General features: G+C 48.4%; 1 protein-coding gene across 3 annotated transcripts in view; it reads left to right on the forward strand.

Moving 5' to 3' along the window:
- SLC26A6 (solute carrier family 26 member 6) overlaps positions 1-24,344 on the forward strand; it is a 209,031-nt gene that overhangs the window by 120,169 nt on the left and 64,518 nt on the right. The gene's annotated exons all lie outside the window — the stretch shown is intronic.

Below are 24,344 nucleotides of genomic sequence, written 5' to 3' on the forward strand. Positions count from 1 at the left end.
GGTCAGGAGCACTCTCCCACCGCTGGCGGCGCTTCCACTCAAGGCCCAGGAATCCTTGGGGCCGAGGAGCGCCGAGGTAGCGGTCTCAGAGTGGGTGCTTCCTGCATGGGGTTTTGGCAACCGGTGAAGAGTTCCGGAGACGGAGGGCGCAGGATGGAGGTGTCCGGCGCTTCAGGAGGCGAACTCTTCAGTTGCGGAATCCGGGTTAGGCTGTGGTTCGAAGAACTCGGCTGAGTTCGTAGATGCGGGCCGTTGGTCAGCTGTCGATTACGAAGGCGAATCATTGGCGCCGCCTCCCTGCGTAGTTCCGTCTTTTAACCAACCGCGCTCCCGGTCACGTGGGGGGAGTTCGGTTGCTACGCCTTGTGGGAGTTGTAGTGCCGGCGGGATTCTCCCGCGATTCGGTTCCGCACCGTCCTGCCCACGCGATCATGACACTACTGAGACAGTAATCCTCGCGGTACTGGACACCTTGAGACACCTTGAGAGCAAATACGGACAAGGGTGTCCCCCAGGCCCTGGTGCTCCTGGATCTGTCGGCCGCGTTCGACACGGTCGACCATAAAATCCTGATGGACCGTGTCGAGCTGGCCGGCATACGGGGTTCCGCCTTCAATTGGACTAAGTCCTTCCTCGAACGTCGAACGTCGAACCCAAGCAGTACGACTTGCCCCCTTTACTGCCCCTAAGATCGCCACCACATGCGGGGTCCCACAGGGTTCGTCCTTATCTCCACACCTGTTCAATCTCTACCTTCTGCCCTTGATCCACTCTTTAAGAGACAGGAAGGTAACAACTTTTAACTACGCTGATCTTCAGCTGTTCTTCACCTTGGACTATTCCTCAGACTCAGCCCATGAATTTCAAGCGATCATGGTCCACATCCAACGCTGGATGGACCTTAACTTCCTTAAACTTAATCCTGGCAAGACCGAATTAGTCTTGCCAGTGAAGAGCCAGATCTTCTGGGGCCCACACTACTGGCCGACCGAACTAGGACCCCCCCCCCCCACTCCTTCCCACGCCGTGAAAAGCCTTGGGGTAACCATTAATGCCGATCTCTCGCTTAGAGGACGAGTAGGGGCAGTGGTCTCTACTTGCTTTTTCCAACTGAGCAAAATTAAGAAATCGCCCACCTGCTGACCCACTCCGCCCTCATACAGTTTGTGATAGCCCTGGTACTTTCTCGTCTCGACTTCTCTAACTCTATCTACCTCGGCCTGCCACTGTTTCTTCTTAAACGTCTCCAGATGGTACAGAACCAGGCTGCAAGATTAATCTACAAACTACCAAGATGGCAATCTGCTAGTCCCTTGCTATCCAAACTTCACTGGCTCCCTATTGCCCAACACGCAGCTTTCAAGACAGGGTGTTTAATCTTTAAGGCCCGGCACTGCAGGTGCCCCAAATTCATCAGCAGTATGATTGCAAGACATGTCCCACTCCATAACTTACGGTCAGTCCATCTTCAGCTACCGACTACCCCTGCCTTTAAGCTCAAACGCCAGGGAGGGTGCAGGTTCTCCTATCTTGCCCCTAAATTCTGGAACTCCCTACCACTAGCGATCCGGTCCTGTGATAACCTGTTGGGGTTCAGAAAATTGTTTAAGACTTGTTTGTTCGAGCAGGCCCACGCATAATCCGTCTCCGTCTTGACACTGCCCAAGTCAGTGCCATGAAACCTTTCAGTGACCAAGCGCTTTTGAAATTCCTGCTAACATAACATAACATCAGTGGCAGCCCCCGAAGGAGAGCACTATGCAAGGATGGAGAAGAGTGATGAGTGGATGTGGGATGCCTCCTACTATCTACACCACCAAAAGCTTGCCTGTGGAGGGCCCCTTGAACTTCCAAAAACTGGGGGATAGTGAAAAGTTGAGACACCATAAATACACACAGAGAGCCCTCTGACCATCGCAGCCTCAGAATTGGGCTGTGGGTGCTCATGCCTGCGGGACGGCTGGAGTGATTGCCTGTGACACCCCTATTCTCTTATTTGGGCCAGGCCTACGGGGGCTGGGAAGTCGGTCTACTGTGGGCAGAGGCCTTGGGGGGTGGTTCTGGCTGTATGGCGGCCCTACTGTGATAGAAACCTCACACATGCCAAAAAAGACACGCGGCACCATTCTACTCAGAAACACCCCCAGGGTGGGCCACAGGCAGATATAGAAGCAAACTGAGCGGAGGACATGCTGCGACCAAGGCGCTAAAAAGGGCCTGGGCTGTCGGCGGACTGGAAAAGCAGGCAAGGAGGCCGGATATAATGGGCAATATTGACTTTTTATTGCACACAAGTCAGATTGTATAGTAAACGAGGGTCCCCAGAAAGGCCTGAAGCGGGGAGAAGGACGACGCTCTGAGTCGGATTCTTCCTCTGTTTCCGTCTGTGTGGTGCTCCAGGAACTTCGAGTCGGGGACGCTGACTTCGGCACCCGGCGGGACGGCTCCTCGGAGGGCAGTAAGAGAAAGAGAAGGAGCCGTTAGTCCTACTGAGGCTCGATGTTTGATACCGTAACCATAACCAGGGGTGAGAAAGGCGAAGAAATGACCGTGAGGGTAAAGTGAAGAGAAGGGGGACGGGGCAGGGCTGACAAAGGAAAAAGGGGTGTTCGGAATGGGGGTCGTGTGGGACAATATTTACAAAGTGCACGGTGCTGTATACGAATTAGACTGGGTCTGTCCGGTGAAAAAGGCGTGCCTAGGGTAGAGGGAGTATTTACACTGGAGTTACACTATTTACACAGAGCACCTAGCGTGCTATTAAGATGGTAACTGGTACTCACGCGCTCCGCCGTAACTCTCCTCCGAGTTATGGCCGCTCTTCAGCCACCTCCGTAGGATTCCACCACTCTTCGGACCACTCTTCGGCTTCTCCACTACCGTCTTCACCGTTCTCCGCACCTCCAGTCGAAACCTCCTGCCACGATACTCCGACCCTCGCTGACTCCCTCCTTCTGTCTTTTCTCTGTCTGGCCGGCAGCATGGAGGAGGGACTTCAGGGGTCGAGGGGCAGTCCTTCCGGTCCGCTGTCTTGCCGGATTGGCTTCTGTAACAAAGAGAGGGGCGGGGTCTCCGTTGCTACGGACGCTGTAGATCGTTTTCCGTATGGTGTACCCTGGAAGGGAGAACATTGGAGGGGGAACAATCCAGGGGGGGGAAGGACGGGTCTCGTGTGGCCGGGGACTACCTCAAATTCCCTTTCCCTAGCTGTCTTTCTTGTACGGGTTGTGGACATTGGGTAGCGGGAGAGGTAGTCCGCATTACCTTGGTTCGCTCCTTTCCGATGCACTGTGGTGAAGCGATAGGGTTGAAGGGCCAGGAACCAGTGGAGGACCCTGTCGTTATGTCCTTTGTTCCGAGCCATCCATTCTAGAGGGGCATGATCCGTGAAAATGGTGAAGTCCCTCCCTTCCAGATAGTAGCGGAGGCTTTCCACAGCCCATTTGATTGCCAGAGCCTCTTTTTCCACAACCGCATAGTTCTTTTCTCGTGGAAATAATTTGCGGCTGAGGTAGAGGATAGGTTTCTCGTTTCCAAACGGGTCTTTTTGGGACAACACCGCCCCTAGTCCCTGTTCTGAGGCGTCTGTCTGGAGGAGGAAGGGTTGTGCATAATCAGGACTGACTAATACGGGACTAGAGGTCAGGGCGTTTCTCAGGTCGGTATAAGCATGCCACAAAGCGGGTGTTGGGTTCTGAAGGAAAGTTTCTGTTTTTTTGGACTTCTTTAACAAATCTGTAAGCGGTGCTGCCCTTTGGGAAAAGTTAGGCACAAACCTCCGATAATAACCGAGGAGGCCCAGGAAAGCATGAAGGTCTTTTCTAGTCTGGGGAAAGGGAAGGGAATGGATGGCTTCAGTTTTGCTTTTCTGGGGTCGTATCAGACCTTCACCCAGGAGGTATCCCAAATACTTCACCGTTTGGGCTGCTAGGGTAGTTTTGGCAGGGTTGATGGTGAACCCATAGGACCCCAGAGAGGTGATGACCTTTTGCAGGTGTTCCAGGTGTTGTGTCCAGCTGTCGCTATAAATGACGATATCGTCCAGATAGGCTCCCGCATAAAAGGTGTGGGGTCGCAATATGTGATTCATTGCTCTTTGGAATGTGGCAGGGGCGCCATGAAGGCCAAAAGGGAGTACTAGAAATTGGTACAAGCCCTCAGGGGTGGAAAACGCAGTTTTCTTTCTGTCCTCTTCTCTGAGGGGTATCTGCCAATACCCTTTACAGAGGTCTAGCGTGGAAATATACTGAGCCTTCCCTATACGCTCGACCATCTCATCGACGCGAGGCAACGGATATGTGTCAAAGGAGGATATCTTATTGACTTCCCGGAAGTCAATACAGAATCTGACAGACCCATCTGGCTTGGGTACAAGAACTATCGGGGAATTCCACTCGCTCACCGAGGGTTCTATTATACCCATTTTCAACATTTGTTCGATCTCCCTCTGTATAACCACCCTGCGGGCTTCAGGGATTCTGTACGGTCTTTGCCGTACCACCTTCCCAGGTACTGTTCGTATGGTGTGTTCTGTGACGGTGGTATGGCCGGGAAAAGACGAAAACACCGTGCGTAAGGGGTATAGACTATTCGTTAGTTTGAGACACTGTTGTGATGTTAGCCCAGTGTCTATGCAAGGGGAAAAGGAAAGGGGAGTATGAGCCACCGAGCCAGATAGGGCGAGACGAGGGCCTTCCCATTTTTTCAACAGGTTTATGTGATATATTTGAGTGGTACCGCGTGTGGGATCAAGGTCTAACTCGTAGGTGACTGGGGTTACCTGGCGAAGGACAGCATAAGGACCCTGCCACTGACCTAGGAGTTTTTGATTGGAGGATGGCATCATTAGGAGAACCTGTTCACCCACGGAGAAGACACGGTTTTTGGTACCCCTGTCGTATTGCTCCTTCTGTTTTGCTTGCGCGTTCTCTAGATTACGGTGGACTATGTCTCTTATCATAGATAAGTGTGTTTTTAAATTATCCATGTATTCGGGGAGGGGTCTAGTACGATCGGGCTCTGCTTCCCAGGCTTCTTGGGCCATATCCAGTAGTGTACGAGGGGGTCGGCCATAGAGCAATTCATAGGGTGAATAACCGGTTCTGCTCTGGGTCTTACAGCGAATAGCGAACAAGGCCAGCGGTAACATGTCCTCCCATCGCTTTGCCTCTAACCCCAGTAATTTTTTTAGGGTTTGCTTTAGTGTGGCGTTGTACCTTTCCACAAGCCCGTCGGTTTGGGGATGGTATGCTGAGGTCCGGATCTGTTTGATCCCTAGGTGGGAGCAGACTTGTTTCATTAGATTGGAGACAAAAGGGGTGCCCTGGTCGGTTAGGATTTCCCGGGGAAACCCTACCCTAGAAAACACAGAGATGAGGGCTTTGGCGACATTTTGGGTTGTTGGTTGACGCAGCGGCAGGGCTTCAGGGAAACGCGTGGCATAGTCCACTATGACTAGCGCGTACCTACAGCCGCTTCGTGAGGGCAACAGGGGTCCTATAATGTCCATCCCTACTCTACTGAACGGGACGTCAATAACAGGAAGGGGTTGTAGGGGTACCCTAGGCGGGCGATATCGGCTATGCTTTTGACATACCGGGCACTCTCTACAATATGTTTTAATGTGTTGGTGTGCCCCTGGCCAGTAGAACCGTTCTATGATGGATTGGCTGGTTTTTTCCTCCCCAAAATGACCGCCCAGGAGATGGCTGTGGGCCAGAAACAGGACCTTCTCTCGAAAAGGGCCAGGGATCAGAAGTTGGGGCTTTTGTTGGGTCCCCCCCTTACGATATAACAACCCATTTTTCTTGTAGAAGTAAGGACCTACGGTAAGGGGATCCTCGTGGTCTAACGCCCTTGCCCATGCTTCCTGTAGGTTAGGGTCTTCTTGCTGTGCTGCCCTGAATTCCCTGTCGGTCTGCCAGGGGTGTTCTTCCGGTATGACGGGAAAAACCCCGGTGTACTTTCTTTTCTCCTTTTTCTTTTGTGTTTTGGTTTTCGGGACTTTGGATTCCTTCGTAGGGGAAGATGGCCCCTGGGGAAAAGGGGCTTCTTCCCACCAGCGGGTCAGGGAATCGGTGGTGTCCTGTAGAAGTCCTGGTAGGCCAGAATAGTCGCTCCCCAAGATGGCCTGTTCCGGAAGAGCAGGTATCAACCCTACTGTGAGGGTGGTTCCAGGATCCTTGGGGTGTTGAACTTGCACTTGGGTGGTGGGGTAACGTTTCGTGTCGCCGTGAACGCATTGAATGGCGACTGTACCTGACGGGGAAGGAACAGGGCTAGGCAAGACCTGAGGCCTAAGAACGCTTTGTCGGCACCCGGTGTCTGCCAGAGCCATCAGCGGTTGTCCCTCAATGGTCACCGGACAACGGAAGGGTGGTGGTGCAGTACCCGGAACTGAGCACACATAGTTTCGGGCCAGGCCAACCTCCATTGGTTCTTCCTTATGGGGGCAGACCCGAGCGATATGTCCAAACCCACCACAACTGTAACATTGGGGTCCGGGGTTGATAGGCCTCGGTATCACAGGGACAGGAATCAGAGGGACTGGTTCTGGTCTTCTTGGGAAAGGAGGACGGTGAGCTCGGGGCCCTATTGCGGGGTGGGATTTAGGGGGATGATCCTACTTGCCTCGTTGTAGGTCCTGAGCACGACTGTAGGCGCTTGCTATTTCTACTGCGGCCTCCAGGGTAAGACAGGCATGTTGTCTTACCCACCTTTGCGTGCCAGGATGTAATGACATTAAAAACTGTTCAAGATATATTTTCTCGAGGATTTCCTCTTTGGTGGCAGTATCCGGTCTCAGCCATCGATTGGTTAAGTCTTTGATTCGAAATGACAGGGCTCTGGGGGTTTCTTGGGGTCCTTCCTTGACCTGACGTAACTTTACACGATAAGTTTCATCATCGATGCCCAGTCGTTCAAGGATGCATTTCTTGATATCAGCATAAGGAGTGTTACCCTGTATGTTTGCCTGTTGATATGCGGCCTGCAAGTCACCGGTCAACAAGGGACCCAGGTAGTGGCCCCAACGGTCGTTAGGCCACGAGGCAGCTTGCGCTAGTCGTTCGAAATTTGTAAAGAAAAAGTCGGGGTCCTCTCCTGGCACGAACTTTTGGAGAACGACAGAGGGCAGGGAGGTTGTTGGTCTCTGGTGTTCCAGAACGGTTGTCAGTTTCCCCATGGCTTGCTCATGGGTGTCCCCCTGTCCTTTCAAGACATCGTGGAGCTGTCCCCGATCGTTTTCGGCGGTCTTTAAGAATCGCTCCATTAACTGCCCCAATTGTTCTTGGGAATCGGCCATCCTCTTCATCACGGCCTCCATGCTTCCAGATAATCCCACTTCTGACACCAAATGTGGTCCTGGGCTGTCGGCGGACTGGAAAAGCAGGCAAGGATGCCGGATATAATGGGCAATATTGACTTTTTATTGCACACAAGTCAGATTGTATAGTAAACGAGGGTCCCCAGAAAGGCCTCAAGCGGGGAGAAGGACGACGCTCTGAGTCGGATTCTTCCTCTGTTTCCGTCTGTGTGGTGCTCCAGGAACTTCGAGTCAGGGACGCTGACTTCGGCACCCGGCGGGACGGCTCCTCGGAAAGCAGTAAGAGAAAGAGAAGGAGCCGTTAGTCCTACTGAGGCTCGATGTTTGATACCGTAACCATAACCAGGGGTGAGAAAGGCGAAGAAATGACCGTGAGGGTAAAGTGAAGAGAAGGGGGACGGGGCGGGGCTGACAAAGGAAAAAGGAGTGTTCGGAATGGGGGTCGTGTGGGACAATATTTACAAAGTGCACGGTGCTGTATACGAATTAGACTGGGTCTGTCCGGTGAAAAAGGCGTGCCTAGGGTAGAGGGAGTATTTACACTGGAGTTACACTATTTACACAGAGCACCTAGCGTGCTATTAAGATGGTAACTGGTACTCACGCGCTCCGCCGTAACTCTCCTCCGAGTTACGGCCGCTCTTCAGCCACCTCCGTAGGATTCCACCACTCTTCGGACCACTCTTCGGCTTCTCCACTACCGTCTTCACCGTTCTCCGCACCTCCAGTCGAAACCTCCTGCCACGATACTCCGACCCTCGCTGACTCCCTCCTTCTGTCTTTTCTCTGTCTGGCCGGCAGCATGGAGGAGGGACTTCCGGGGTCGAGGGGCAGTCCTTCCGGTCCGCTGTCTTGCCGGATTGGCTTCTGTAACAAAGAGAGGGGCGGGGTCTCCGTTGTTACGGACGCTGTAGATCGTTTTCCGTATGGTGTACCCTGGAAGGGAGAACATTGGAGGGGGAACAATCCAGGGGGGCGAAGGACGGGTCTCGTGTGGCCGGGGACTACCTCACACAGGCACTAGCAGAGATTGAACAAGGATTAGAATTCCATACAGCAACAATCCTAGTGGCCATACGGGACACCAAGACAGCCTTGGAACAAAAATATGATGTTGTGGCCCTAGACCTGGAACCCCTGCAGGCCGACCACAAGAAATTGGGAGACAGAGTAGGGAAAACTGAAACTATGCTGGCCCGACTGGAACCTACAGTCACAGAAAGTCACAAGAGATTCATGCCCTACAGAAAAGCATTGAGCACTTACTTGAAAAGGTGGAAGATGCCAAAGGACGTTCCAAGCATAATAATGTGCAGTTGATGGGAGAGCCAGAAAAATCTGAAGGCCTGAGCATGGAGCTGTTTTTGGAGGACTGGCTCTTCTCAACAGTGCTGGGTGCAAGGCCCCCAAAATCTTTACAGTCTGGAGCACGCAAGGGGTGCCAGGCAGACCACCGGTGGCAGAGGCGACACCTAGACCGATAGTAGACAGACTTCTCAATTTCCTAGACAGTGATCATATCCTACAAGTGGCACACACCAGTGGCCCATGGCAGATAGGAAGAAGCTCGGTAAGCATATATCCAGACTACACCTACACAGTACAGTGTCAAAGGGAAACCATCCTAACAGTGAACCTCTCCTCCAGAAATTAAACTTAAAATATGCCCTGTTCTTTCCTGCAAAACTAGAAATAATTGATAAGGGAGAGTCACACTTGTTTGCGTTCACCTCTGTGGCATGGAACTGGCTTGAGATGGATGGCTATCCACTCTCGGAATCTCGGAAGGCAGCCCGACTCATGGAATGAGAGAGACAGAGGTCAAAAGGCAGACCACGCAGACGCCTGGGGGCGGCCTCTACGAAAGTTCCTGCGGAGACTGAGACAGCCAAACTAAATGCTGATATACAATACCACCATTCCCAGTACACGGGCAACAAGTCGGCGACATTGATGAGGGACTTAGAGAAAAAGGCCATAAACCCGAGGACTCCCAAGAAGATTCAGAGGATGCACCCCTACCAGTCATCACTCCAATGACAGCGGACAATATAGTCGAAGCATCTGCCACCTACCCGGTAACTCTTGCTACACAGAACTGGTGACCTGCTCGGGGAAGAACTTATTGGGGGCTGCCATAGATGGTGAAATATGAGGGTTTCAGAGGGTCACACCCTTAGTAGTGTGATTATCACTCATTTAACAAAATTATGTTTCAGCTTGTAATGTTGGGGCGACAAACACCTCAGGCTTTGGGGTGGTGGTTAATTTCAGTTCCACAGCATGAGGAGGTTGGGAGGGGACCATGGGGTTGGATGGACAGTTAGAGGCATACTGAATCATAACTTAAATATGGAAGCACTGCACAGAGGAAGACACAAATGGCAGAACTTACACCACACTCCACTCCCCCCCAACCCTCCCAGGACTGACACTCAAGGTATTATCTTTTGAACATAAATGGCCTAGGCAACAAACTGAACAGTGGAGTAATGTGTAAATACCAATCTGCACAAAACCCTGACATAATCCTACTACAGGAAGCATGTCTGGCATGCAACAGCTGCAAAGTGTTGGATTATGCATATATAGTCTGGTAGCGCATGCAGGATTCAGGAGAGGTAACCTGGTCTGTAAATCCCTCCCACTACAAGTGACCCAAACATGGGTGACAAGCTTGGAGGCCAAGCAGCAGTGAGTGGATGTTGGAACAGAGATAACATGTTGCTTGTGTCCTGGTATTTTCCCGTAGGGTTGCAGACTGAGGGGTTGGACAAAATGTGAGGGATTATAGCAGAGATGCTAGAAACCCTACTCCTTATTGGCGCAGACCTCAACCTAATCCTACATAGAGACCTAGACTGAATGACCGTTTCCAGGTACAGACCTAGGTCCGATTTACCTTTTGCCTCCTTTCTTGACTCACTGGGGTTGGCAGACCTTTAGTGGAAGGGGCACCCGGGACACAACGGTTCAGGTTTACCTCCAACAATATGCACCATATGTCCAGATTAGACTATTTGAAATTAAATTAAATGAAAATGAGATTCAAAGAGAGTGTCCCGGCACTGTTTACCAGTTAAAAGGGGTGGAGGAGTGTTAGATGACTAATGTGTAAAGAGCCAGGTCTTAAGTTTTGTTCTGAATTCCCCCGTGCTGTCAGTTTGATGCAGGTCTGAAGGACGTTTTGACAACACACCATCAATTGGGCAGGTTCAGCCATACAACCACCTTACCATGTGCTATTTCAGACAACTCTTTCCTAGTAACATACCTGGCAACAGACACTCTGGGGAAAAGGGGGGAATGGAAGCTAGACCCATTGGAAATCACTGATTGGAACACCAGAAAGCTGATCACTGAGACCACACTTTAAAGAAAACACAGGCATGGTAGAATTAGAGATAGACCTATGGGAGGCATATACGAGAAGCCAGGGAACTGGAATTTAATTTATTACGAGAGGCAGACTATGCGAATGCTTCCACCCTGAGGCTAGCATACATGATAGGAGGGATGAGGGAAGACCTGAGAAACCTTGTCCACCAGGAGGCGAAGACACAATTTAGTGTGAAACAGGGCAAGATATATTAGGTGGGCAACAAGGCAGGCAAACTATTAGCATGGTTAGCTGAGAAAGAGGAAGGGCAAAGGTGAATGTCCACCACACAGGGTCAGACAAGCGAGATGAAACCTCGTTACTATAGCTCAAGTCTTCACTGCACACCTGACAGACTTGTATCAGGCATACAAGAGACCTGGAGAACTTTATTAATGTTATACCAACCCCCCGACTCCAGGAAGAAACAATTCATTCCATGGACGCTGAAATTATGGAGAGGCGGATGGCTAATGCATTGGCTCAGATTAAAAGCGACATATCCCTGGCTCTCAATGGCCTGCCACCCTATTCTTTAAATGAGTTAGATACCAAGTAGTGGGTCTGCTTCAGGCAATGTTTTACAGAGCAAGGAAAGAGGGCACCCTACCGCAAAACCTATGATGGGTGGCGACGGTTCTGATCCACAAGAAAGGGAAGCCACGGGAGGACTGCGCCTCCTAAAGGCCTGCTAAATCTAGAAATTAAGGTTTTGGCAAAAGTTCTGGCCACCCACCTGATAAAGGAGGTAGAAACACTGGTGGCTTCCTATTAAATCGGGTTTCATGCACTACATGGTGATGACACAATCTCCATAGATTGACCAGATGCCTGGCTTACTGCGACCGGATCGACGAACCGGCCATCCTGCTAGCTTTGGATGCCAAAAAGGCATTTAATTCGTTTGAGTGGCCCTATCTAACGGCACTACTACCCAAAATTGGGCGTCGCCCAATGTTTCTGACTAGAGAAATTATTGTACAAAGACCCCATAGTTATATTCAAGGCGAATGAAGCATTTTCCAGGGAATTTGAACTAGACAGAGGCGCCCAACAGGGATGCCCGTTATCCCCATTACTCTTCGTGGTAACAATTGAACCATTGACCAGCTGGCTGCGAAGAGACGTATTGATAAGGGGTATGCAATGGGAGGATTTTGTCCTTCTCTACGCAGACAACATGCTCCTCTATCTGGCTGAGCCAAAGTGTTCCACCTCCAGAGTACTGGAAATCCTAGAGGCGTTTGGTTCATATTTGGGGATTCGCATAAATTGGAACAAGTCAATTGCATTCCCACTGCCAGAGGACAACGAGGAGTGGGCCTGGAACTACCTCCCCCAAGATGGAAACCCAGGGGATTCACATACCTAGAGATATTCATAACAAAGGACCACAAATTATTCTTCCGGGAAAACTTGGTTAAAATCCTTGAATCATACAGGGGCTGATGCAGGACTCTGGAGGAAACGTACACTATCCTTGATGGGCAAAGCCGCCCTCAATAATATGATCTATCCACTGCAATTCCCCTATATGTTACAAAATACCCTATTTGAGGTCCCAGACAGATTCTTTTGTTGAGTAGCTGATGTGACACAAGGCCTGCTATGGGAAGGATGATGAGGACTACCTAGACATCTCTCTCCAGAAAGCCCCTGGAGGGTGGAATTGCTCTCCAAAACCTGTGATTACATTAGTGGGCAACATAACTACAAGGGATCAACGACTGGGCCTTTACCACCCAACAGGATCTATCTTTGATGGGGGACAGATGGTCTATGGATCTGGAGGGATATGTTTGGCAACTACATCGCGGACGAGGGATGAGAGCACAACCGGCCCCTATGATTGTGGTGGTCAACATATGGAAAAAGGCAACTCAGACCCTGGCTTGGAAAGATAAACTGACATTGGACACCTCTCTATGGAGCTCCGAGATACTGAAGGTACCCCACGACATAGAGGGCCATAGAAAATGGGACCTACTGGGTATATCTAAAGTGGGCGACATCTGGCGAGGAAACAAGATAATAGCCTTTTCTGAATTACAGGAACAATATGAGCAAACAGGGATCCTATATCTCTGGCACCGGCAACTGCAATATCGCTTGCAAAGACACGTGGAGCTGTACGGGAGGTATCAGACCAGATGCCTCTGGAATACAGGGTCTTGGGGGCCCCCTTGACTAGCCACTATGTATGCAAATTATAGTCCACTCTCTTACATAACAGCCTCCCTCCACTAGACAGTCTTAGGGATAAGTGGGAGCGAAACCTTGGCAGGCTAGAAGACAATGACTGGAAAGCGGCGTGCTGATACCCGTGCGAGGGAGCAATATGGGTGGGATCACAACTAATCCAACGGGAAATACTCCACAGAGCATATTTCAGGAGGACCAGATTGTTCCACAAGGGATGAATTGACACAGATCTCTGTTTAAGGGACTTCCAGCAGAGAGGCACTCAAATCTCCTGGGGGAAATTAAGTCGAAGGATCTCAGCAGTCCTAGATATTACGCTGGAACTTACTCCACAGCTGGTAACCTTGGGCATATGGGGGAACATACACTAGACCAACGCATAATTAAATTGCTTTGATGGTGGCGAGACGTCCTGACATCCTGAAAAAACTGGTCCATCAAGTAAGAGGCTGCCAAAGAAAGGATGAGAAATGGGATCCCTGGTGAAATGCTGAAGATCACTCCCTAGTGGAATCCTGAGTGGTGGAGGCCCGGTCAGAAGGTGGACATGGGGGGTCTGATTAACGAAAGGGTTGAAATGTTCTTGCATAATCATGATGTGTTCAACCGTATGCCAATTAGTGTCACAGGCATACGGTCTGACACTATCGCTTCTGCAACTAAACTGGTACGGCTCACAAATGGTGGCTTTGTTGATGTTATACTATCTGTTTTTGTATAAAACCTCAATAAAAATATATTTTTTTAAACACTCAACTAGAGATGGACTAGGTCAGACAAAATTCCCAGAACATACTATCACAGGATAACTCAGAATGAAATGGTAATGATCGTGAAGAATAAATTACTTACCCTCAGAAAAGCTCTTTCTGATGGATACTCTAAATAGCTGCAAGTTTCTCATCTTTAAAATGTCCCCAGGTGCCAGAATGAAACCAGAAATTTGCAATAATTCCTGCAGGCCAGCAGGTGGAGCCATGAGCCTCCATCGTGACTCCATCCTACCTCCAGTCATGATGACTAAATATCAAATATGAGCAGCTCTATGATGACCTGACATAGTTTGTTCATGGTCTTTTCTGCACCCTCAAATGCAGAGCATGACTGATGGATTTAGAAGTTCCGACAGAATGCTAATTTATTGCCGAAATGGCCACTCCAAGGAATGGGTGGTCAGTGAGGAATCTGTCTTTAGAGAATCCACCAAATAGAGCTTTACCAAAGGCAAATAGCTTATTCTTCTGATGGATACTTCGAGCTGCAGATTACTTAACCTGTGAATCGATACCAAAGCAATGGCCCCTTTACAAGGAGGTGTGTGAATCAATGCCAGGAATGCCTATTGAAAGTATGAACAGATACCCACATGGGTGCCTGAGAGATACCCAAAACTGGTATACCCCCACCCATTTGACACAAATGATCATTATATATAAATCACTGGCCACACACACTCCTGAATCTACCAATGGCTTCGGGTGACTTGGACGCGGGATCTTGAACGGTTGGATGACGATGACTGGCGGGAAGCATTAACCTCTCCTAGAGAGGCCACTTTTGCTTCCCAATACCACCTCTTAAGTTGAAATATTTACACAGTCTACCTCACATGCTCCAAACTATTGGAATGATTGCTTCCCTGATTTGTCTCCACTGCTTGACACACCACTGGTATTTTCCCCATACAGTTTGGGGCTCCTCTGGGATATCCTCCTTGTTCTGGACTGGGCCCTAACCTGTCTCTGGAGTGTCCTGAGGTAGCCCCTCACCAACAACCCTAAACTGGCTCTTCCACAGATTGCAACTAACATCAAGGACAATAGATACAAAGGAGCATTACTGTGGATCGTGCTGGTGGAAGCAAAGAGAGACAGGGTCAGACATTGGAAGTCAGTGGAAGCCCCATCCCTTGTGGAATGGTGAAAGGTCTAGACAAATGCATGGGTCTAGAGAAGACGATTTATGAAGCCAAGGGTTGCCCAGAGAAGCACGGGAAGTGCTGGGGTGACTGGGCCTGCCACTGGGGGATAGTACTAGAGCCACGTACTGCTCTGCCCTACTCCTTGGACCACAAAGTGCGGACCTACAGATCTTAATGTAGAGGACTATTGCGCATACTAGCAGGGGTGGGAATCAGGCGTCCCATGATCCACCAGAAACAGGAACTGACACATCAACTCAAAGAGGGTGTTGTCCTCTCTCTCTGTACTCAGTGATGCATTTGGGATGGAATGGAATGGTATTGAACTTATTTTTCTGGACAGTGCATTATATATGTGGAAAAACCAATAAAATATGTTATCAAAAAATAAAAATCTGGTATACCACGAGCAAAACCTGTGGTTGCATCTTTTGCTCCTGGGGAAACTATCCTAAGGTCCTTAGGAGGATACGTCTTTGCCAGGGCAAACCACACTTTTATTTAATTTATCTACTCTTTTCGCAACATTCCTTATTAAACAAACCAAACCCACCATCTAAAATAGGCTGAGGCACCTAATCTTTCATTTCAATTAGTAATATTAAAGAATTCAACTTAACCAAAAAAACACACACACACCCTGCAGCATCCAAAAATTAAAAAGCATTACAAACTTCATCAATCAATATCATCACAAACAACATCACTCACATATTAACACTCTCGCCCATGGTGCTTATCATTCTTGAAGCAGCTTTTAAAAGAGGAAGGACATTCCATGAAGGAGATTTCTATAGTGTGTCGACAGAGTTCTGGTTCTAGATTTTTTTTGTAAAGTTCTTTAGAGGTGCCGCTTGGAGTGACATTAAAAGATGGTATGCGTAATGGTAGCCTCCAGTCTTGTAATGAAATCATAGTGATAAGGTCCATTTACGGACTTGTTGTTCTTTCTTCGCACTGATGAATCCCACAGGAAGCTGCTCATCCATCTGGTGCTTATTATCGCAATGAATCAATCAATCAATGTAAGAACAAACATCCTGCCATAATTCTAACCTGTGTAGCCTCTCCTCCTTCTTAAAGGGATGTGGCGGAGAAAAGAATGCAGGAAGTGTACTGGCTTGACCCCAGCACTTTCAGAAGAAAGGATGCATCTGTGCTAAGCACCACTTTATCAGGAAAAGGAAGTATATATAGGAAGGACTGACAATGGCTGTAACTCACAGCACAGAAATGATTGTAATTCGGATCACATTTTTTAAAGTTAACAGAAAGTATGGTACAGCTTGTGTAGAAGCACCAGAGGTGCGCACATGAGGTATGCCAGGACCAAATTATGGTTGTGCTACGACATTAAAGGAAATCCAGGAAGGCAAATGTGAGAGCCCTTCCAAAACAATGCATCAGATCTGGTAATTTGAATAATGAGGCCTGATCAGGCAAACAAAGAAAGGCCAGGAAGGCTGATAACCTTTAACTGTACCCACAGCAAAGCGTGCTGGGCCAAATACAAACCAAATAGAACATCAAAGACCTTCACCTGTAAAGGTTCGACCTCTTTCTTCTCTCCAGGTGGACAGCCAGAAAGACATCCACTATTTCTGACAGGTAATCAGAATCCCTCAGTTGGTTTTGCGTAGTCTACCTGCATTGAGGTGTAGAAGAGTGAGGTTCAAATAGAACACACTGCCCTGCTGCTGGAACAATAGTCTTCACTAAAAGGTATCTAAAAGGGAGGACAGATGCTCATAGTCAACAGTTCAGGGTACAGCGCTTTCCCACCCTGCTCCTGTGTCACAAGGATCAGATTCACTTGTTCCTGCCAGAATCAACATTAGAGGAGGGAATGCTTATAGGAGGCTGGAATGTATGTCCCAAAAACCCACTCTAGAGTGCAAAAGGCTGGACATTATGTGGTTTTGGAGATGGTGAAAAGGTCTACCAAAGATGCACCGTGCCAGGCAAGGATACCCTGTGCCACTCGCGATAGTCAAGATGACGCCTGTTGAGTTAGTCTGCACTGTTATGGAAAGACCTCTTCGGTGGATTGACTGCCAGGGAGATCGCTTGAAGGTTTAGCCAGTGCCATAGCTTCAGAGCCTCCAGACAGAGGGCACACTCTGCTCTGTTTGTTGCAGTATCATGTGGTGTTCTGGTTGCCTGCGAGTACCTGGATCAATGTGCCCCTGACAGAAAGAGTAAAGCCTTGAGGGTCAGATGAGTGGTATGCAGCTAGCTCCAAAAGATGATGGTGGTGCTCTGTCAGAGACCAATGGCCTCAGATCTCCACATTGTGCAGGTGACCACCCCAACCTAGAGTGAACACATCCGTTACTGCAGAGATCTCCAGAGGTGGCGAAGAGAATGATCCCCCACATGTCAGCATGTCATCCGACATTCACAACTGAAGGTCCTGCGCTTGATTGACTTTAATTGTAGATGCCTACACTATAGGCTCACATGAGGAAAGTTGGATCACCTGTGGCAGGTCTGCATCATCCTGCAATAGGGCAACTCATCAGCATGGTTGAAGAAGGCTCAGACTAGGCGGCTATGAGGGGCTCAGTTACAGCTCTATTAAATGGCCGACTCTGAATCCAAAAGCTCAGGCTCCAAACTCTTTGTGGAGGTTGGCCTTGGTTTCCACTGTAGGGAGCTGCAAAGCCAGCACATCCATAGCTCTACAAACCACCACTTAAAAGAAGCCCTCTCTTTCTGTTGGAGCCCCAAGGCAAATTCAATTCTGTCTTTGGGGAAGTGTCCAAGCAACTGGTTTCTGGAGTTCAAGATACTAGCAGGCATCAATAAAATGAGGAGGAGCAAGAAGTCCATCTACTCACCATCATCTGGCCTGGAAGAGCAGTAGAACCTGAGCCAAAGACACCCTCCATCAAGCTGAAATTTTGCCTCCGGGCCAGAGAAACTGGAGGAGTCCCCCTCAAACTGAATTTGGGGTTTATTGATCATGTCGCACGATATGTGATGTGCCTTAGCTGAAACCGGTTCTAGATCTGAAATCAGAGCTGGAGAGAGGCCCAGTATCCGTGTCTGGAACCAGGGCCAGCAGCGACATGGGAGCAGGTGGCAGAGCTGTGGCAAAATAGTTGAAGCAAAGCCTGGCACCAAAGGAGGCATGAGTTTACTTCATCTCTGGTCAGTCTGCTCCAGGGAGGACCTGCCAGCAAAAACCCGTCTGCAGGCCCCAATGGCTCCAAGAAGTCTGCAATAATTTCGAAGAGCTAAAGCATAGATTCCTGGAAGGTTGCAATTTGCTGTAGAGTTGACTGTAGTCAAGAGTACTCTGGACGCTTGAACTCCACAAAAAGAATCATATCTGAGTCAGATATCGATGCTGGAGTTGGGCTTTTCGAGCGCCAACCCCTGAAGCAGGAGCCTCCCAAAGGCTAAGAGCTTCACTTGGATTTCTTAATCTTTTTCGTTGATGTGTCACACTTCTTTCTTTTAGACTTTCCTGAAGAGGGCAAACAGGGCCAGGAATGGCCTTGCCACTTGGAGTGGGACTGACCCTATTTCTTCTGCTGAGCAAAGTAGAGCTTAGCTTATTGCTCCTTGATGGCCTTTGGTTGTATCATAGAGCATTTGTTGTAGGACTTAGAGTCATGCTTGGCACCAAGACACAAAAGGCAGATGTGGTGAAGGTCTGACAGGGACACTTGTTTGTCACACAAACACTGCACGGTTTAAATCCTGTTTTAGGGGATGACATCCCATTACATTGTTGAATCATTTTTTAAGAAAAACTTTAGTAAAAAATAACTGAAACTGTAGGAGCAGCGATATGGATCTATGTAGGTAGTGCATGGACAAAGAGCAACTGACATCATTGCATGTCAAGGACTGGATTCGACATGGGTCTGTTGAGTGCCCATCAACATATACTGAGGAAAGAGTGACTCTTCCCATTAACCATGGTGCCACCCTGCACAAAGAAATGATTTGAAAGATGCCAGGTGTCTCTTTGAGAGCACACAGCTAGGAGGAAATGCCCACATGGGGTTTATCAATTAGTGTAGATCTTGATTGATGATGTAGATTTCATTGGTCAGAATCAGCACAGAAGCAAACTCACCTGCATCAGGAATTTAAAAAAACAAGCAGGAATAATAGAGTCACAGTCAAAAGATCCACAAGAAAGCTGATCCACAATTGCTTGCAGGAAAGCGTAACAATAAAAATAGCAAAAGCTACACCAGGCAACAGAAAGGGTAAACTTTGCAAGAAATTTTTGTGCAGGGAGGGATACCTTCCTGCACAAAAACTTGAGGCGTAATCCTCTATCTATGGGTGCTGCATAATGCAAGATATTTCTCCTCATTATGCCTCTGTCGGGCAGGTGCCCCATTTTGGTGCTGACCTAGGTTTACACGTCTTTATAAATCTGGATTTACATCAGAATACATGGGTGTATGCATGGGAACGCTCATGCTCCAACCATGTAATGCCGACCTGAAGCAAAAGAATGCTGACAGCGTTATGTGCCGTGTTGCGTTACTATGTATTTAAAGTGGCTTTGCAGTGCTTAGTAAATGCCAAAAAGGATTTTGCGTCAGGGCTGTGCCACAAAAGTGACCCAATCCCAAAGCAAAATCATAGTATGACAAGGCCCAACTATCAGTGGTAAGCTAGTAGTAATACCTCTCAGGTAGAGGATCCTGTCTCCTGTCACAAACGTTCCCTGATTTAATAACACCTGACATCAAAAAAAGTTGCTCCCAGGCCTCAAACATCGGAAGTTAATCTTTTAAAAATTCATAAAAACTTGTTCTGTCCCCATGACAAACCCCCAAACATTGTCCATGCATTTCACGCAGGATACATCAGGTGTGTACTCCATTTTAAATATTTAAATATCAAATTTGCTTCAAATTGAGAGAGAAAGATATTCGAATATGTTGAACCATGTCTGAACCTATCACCGATCTCTGTACATGGAGGAAATATTACTTAGTGAACTTAGATATGTGTGATAGAATACTACTTGTATTAACTGCAATAGGAATTTGAGACAAAGTCAAAAGTTATGGCTGACCATGATGGAACACAGCTTGAATACCCAAAGTGGATGGGGCTGATCACTGCTTATCTTCAAACTTGAAAGACATTTTAAAATAAAATGTCTGAGAAGGTAAAGTTCAGCGTGGCAATGCGCCTGATGGTGTCCCGTTCAGACTTCGAGGCTTTTTTGAAAGTCAAAGATCTCCAGTGGGATGAATCTGCTGTCTGTAGTCATCGAGGGCTCAATCAGGCCAGGTGCCCCTTCTGCGAGGAGCCACTGAACAGGATTTGCTGATCCGTAGAAAAATGTAGTGGGAACTGCCACACAGTCAGGATGACTGGCAATGCACTTTGAACAGATTGGTGAGAAGGAAGATTTTGGTCTCCTCTTATTCCTGAGAGCACTTTTTGGCTCAAACATTTTGAAGTTTCAAGGTTTGGATTTGGGCTATCTGGGCACCTTTAAAACCACTCCCAAAGATCCAGGCCTGGAGTGGCGATGCTTGGAGGGTGAGGACTCACTCAGGCTAGGTCCAGATCCAGGTTTAAGATGGTTGGATCCTTTACTGTCCCTGAGGCTCTGATCAGGAGGTCAGCCAACTAGCTCTTGAAGTCAATCTGATAATCTTGGTTTCAAGCAGAGAAGCAGGTCTCAAGCAGCAGGGCAGTCCTCTGGGGACATAAGGTAGGCTTCAGGCAGTAGGGCAGTCATCTTGGTGCTGCAGGGTAGTTCTCTGAATTAAACAGCAGGCATAGGCAGAAGAACAGTCCTCTGAGAGTCCTTCAGCAGGTCCAGAAGTGAACTGACGGGTGGTTCTGAGGGTCCTATTTTAATACCTGGTGCCGGATATGAAGTGGAAGCACCATCTGGAGACCCTCCCGCCCCCAGAAGTGTCGGGAATTTCCTGACTCTCTGACCTGACCCGAGGCTGTCTGCAGTCACAATGGGCTTCTGTAAAGATTGTGTGTGAGCTGAGTTTGTGTGGTCGAAGTGCAAGTAGGGCTGGGTACAGCCCCTTCCCCGGTCATTCCTGGATGGCCCATCCTACCAGCACCCAGACCCTCTATTGTGTGGCTGTCTGGGAGGAATATACAAAGATAGACTGTCAAGTGCACCTAGTCACGTGACCCGGGAAATAGGATGCAGGCACCAAATGGTTAGAAAATGCCAACTTTCTAAATTAAGGCATTTTCAGAATTGTGACCTAACATCCGACTTTACCATTAAAGAGGATTTTTAAATTACAATTCCTTAGATACCAAACATGATATTTCTACCTGCTCACAAACAAAAGTTATCACTTATTAAATGTAATAAGGTAACCAAATGTCATCCTATGGGAGAGGTAGGCCTTATACTTGTGAAAAATGAATTTGGGTGGATTTCACTACCAGGACATGTACAACTTGAAAGTAAATGTCTGAGCTTTTAAATACAATGCACTCTGGCCTATGGGATGCCTAGGGCCTATCTTAGGGATGACAAATATGTAATAAAAATTGAGTTTTAGGCCTGGCAAGGGGTTTGTTTTGCCAAGTGGAATTGTAAGTTTAAAACTGCATATAGGCTTTAATGGCAGGCCTGAGACATATTTCAAGGGTCTACTTAGGAGGGTGGTACAATAAGAGCTGTAGGCCCTCAAATAGCATTTAATTTACCAGCCCGAGCCTTGATTGGGAGGGTAAAGTCACATGGATTACCCCACTATGGGATACGGAAGTCCTTGGCAATCTCAGACACACTAAGGGCTTTGACCAATGGGACTTAATCGGCATTTCTAGGGTTGGAAATCTATAGAGAGGCGGGAGAGGTAGTCACTTTCACCCAAATACAAACGGAATACGAACTCGCTAACACAGAATATTTCAGATACATACAGATCAAGCACGCACTGCAAGCAGTGATACCAAAGTGGGAGATGCCAACAGAATCCAAGACGCTGGAAGACAGAATTTTAGATGAATACATGCCAGAGAAATCCATTTCCTTGACTTATAAGAAACTACTTAATAACATGTCTGACCCCTGCTCCGAACTAGGTGGGAGTATTAGGGTGACCAACCGTCCGTAAATTTCACGGACAGTCCGTAATTTCGGCCGTCTGTCCGTTGTCCATGAAGGATTCTTTAACGGACGCCATTTGTCCGTAATTTTAACCGGGCACCGGTCGCACCACCCTAAAGCCGGCACAGCTTCCACCCACCTCCCTGCTTGACTCCGATGCAGTACCAAAGCTCAGATCCCCAGCAGCATTGGAGAGGCACAGCGGGATGGCCACCCTCACACCTTCCGCCCTTCATGAGCTGTTAAGAGGTGTTTGAAGGTGACTGAGAGGGAGGGGCTGCAGCTTCAAGAGCAGGGGCATCTATTCAGATGCAAAGAGCCCTGAATGCGCCATGTCTCTGCAATTTAGCGGGACTTCACACATTCCCTTTCTGCCCAGGGCCCCAAACACCCTAGAACCGGCCCTGATTACACCAGGCAGCACGTGGTTCTCTTCACAGAGCTTAATTACTGTCACCAAATTGTAAGCAAACCTCGGTTCTTCAACTGTGCAGTCTATAATGTAATAAAATAAAGAAACGGCACAATCGCACCCACTCTGATTAACAAAGTATGGAGGACAATCAGTTAAATCAGTTCTCTTGGAGTATCTCCTTTAAGTACTGTACATCACAGTGGGGGATGGCAAAAATAACATTTTAGAAAGAGAGCCTGTTGTCTCGTGGCCTTGTCCAGGAGGGGGTGAGGAGCCCTACCCCAACCTGGAAGAGACCAAGATGACCTAGAATATTGCATGCCCACCCCTGTGCCCACCCTGGTGGATCCTGTTCCCCCTCCTGTGATGGCTCCTGCCCGCCCCCCCCCACAGTGATGGCTCCTGTGCCCCCATGTGGTGGCTCCTGCCACCCCCTGTGATGGCTCCTGCCCCCCCCCGTGGTGGATCCTGTCTCCGCCCTGGGTGGCTTCTGTCCCAGTCCTGGAATGGCTCCTGCGGTGAGGGTGAAGTTCTTGATGGGCCTCTTCTCAAAAAGGCTCAGCTCAAAATGAATATGAAAAGGTGGGCGAGTGAGTAAGTGAAGGGATGGGTGGATGGCTGGATGAATTAGTGAAAGGGTGAATGGATGAATGAACGATTGAATAGATGGATAATGAGAGAGGATGGATGGATTGATGAGTGAGTGGAAGGATGGATGAAAGAAAAGGTAAATAGCTGGATGTATGGGTGGAAGGGTAGCTGGATGGGTAAAAGGGTGGCTGGATGAGTGAAAGGATGGATGAGTGAAAAGGTGGATGATGAGTGAGTGAGTGGGTGGATGGATGAGTGAAATGATGGATGGATTGAAGAATTGATAAGTGCAAGGGTGAATGGATGGACGGATGAGTAAAAGGGTGGATGTAAGGATGGATGAGTGAGTGAAAGGGAGGGTAGATCGACAAAAGGATGAATAGATGAGTGAAGGAGTGAAAGGATAGATGGATGAGAGAAAGGATGGATGAGTGATCGGGTCAATGGATGGATTCATGAGTGGATGAGTAGATGGATGGGTGGGTGGATGGAATGAAGGATGGCTAAGTGAAAGGATGGCTGGATGGGTGAAAGGGTAAATGGCTGGATGGATGAGTGAATGGATGGATGGGTGGAAGAGTGGATGGATGAGTGTACAGATGGATAGGGTGAAAGGATGGATAGATGAGTGAAAGGATGGATGAAGGGATGGATGAGTGAAATGATAGATGGAAGGATACATGATGGATAGGTTTGCAAATGGTTGAATATGTTTGGATATGGCTGGGCCTACTTATATACTATTGCGTGGCCTCCTCTGATGTGTCTGTAAAACTTACCTATTGTCCTGAATTTTGACCTCCTGTCCTGAATTTGTGTCCTGAATTTTGACCCTTTGTTCTGAATTTTTGCACTCACCGTCCTGAATTTGCACCAATGCCAGTTGGTCACCCTAGGGAGTATGACGTGGCGGGGCTGGAGGATGAGGAATGGCTTGAGGCACTAGCTTCCCTAAAAGATGTAGCTATCACTTCTAGGCTGAGACTGGTACAACTGAAAGTGCTCCACAGAATTTATCGTGCTGGCCCTACAATGGTGAAGATGGGCTATAGAACCGAAAGAGGATGCATGAGAAGATGTGGGCAAGAGGGCACCTGCGTGTATACACTCCGGGAATGTACATATATTTAGATGTATTGGTCTGAGGTAACAAAATGTATGGCACAAGTGATGGGTTGTGAGATTAACTAAGTATAAAGATGTGCCTCCTGAATATATGGGGTCCTACTGATCTAAACACCAAAGAGAGAATAAGCGTGAACTTGGAATGATAATTGTGAAATGGAACGTTGCAAGACTGTGGAGGGCACAGGAGCCACCGTCATTAGCAGCATGGGAAAGAGACCTGGATTGGTGCATGTTGACAGAGAGGACAGTATATGAATCCCAACAAGTGGTCACAGATTTGAGAAAAGTGGAACAATTACAGGG

Source organism: Triturus cristatus, chromosome 9 (genome assembly GCF_964204655.1).
Source record: "Triturus cristatus chromosome 9, aTriCri1.1, whole genome shotgun sequence".
Taxonomy (NCBI): domain Eukaryota; kingdom Metazoa; phylum Chordata; class Amphibia; order Caudata; family Salamandridae; genus Triturus; species Triturus cristatus.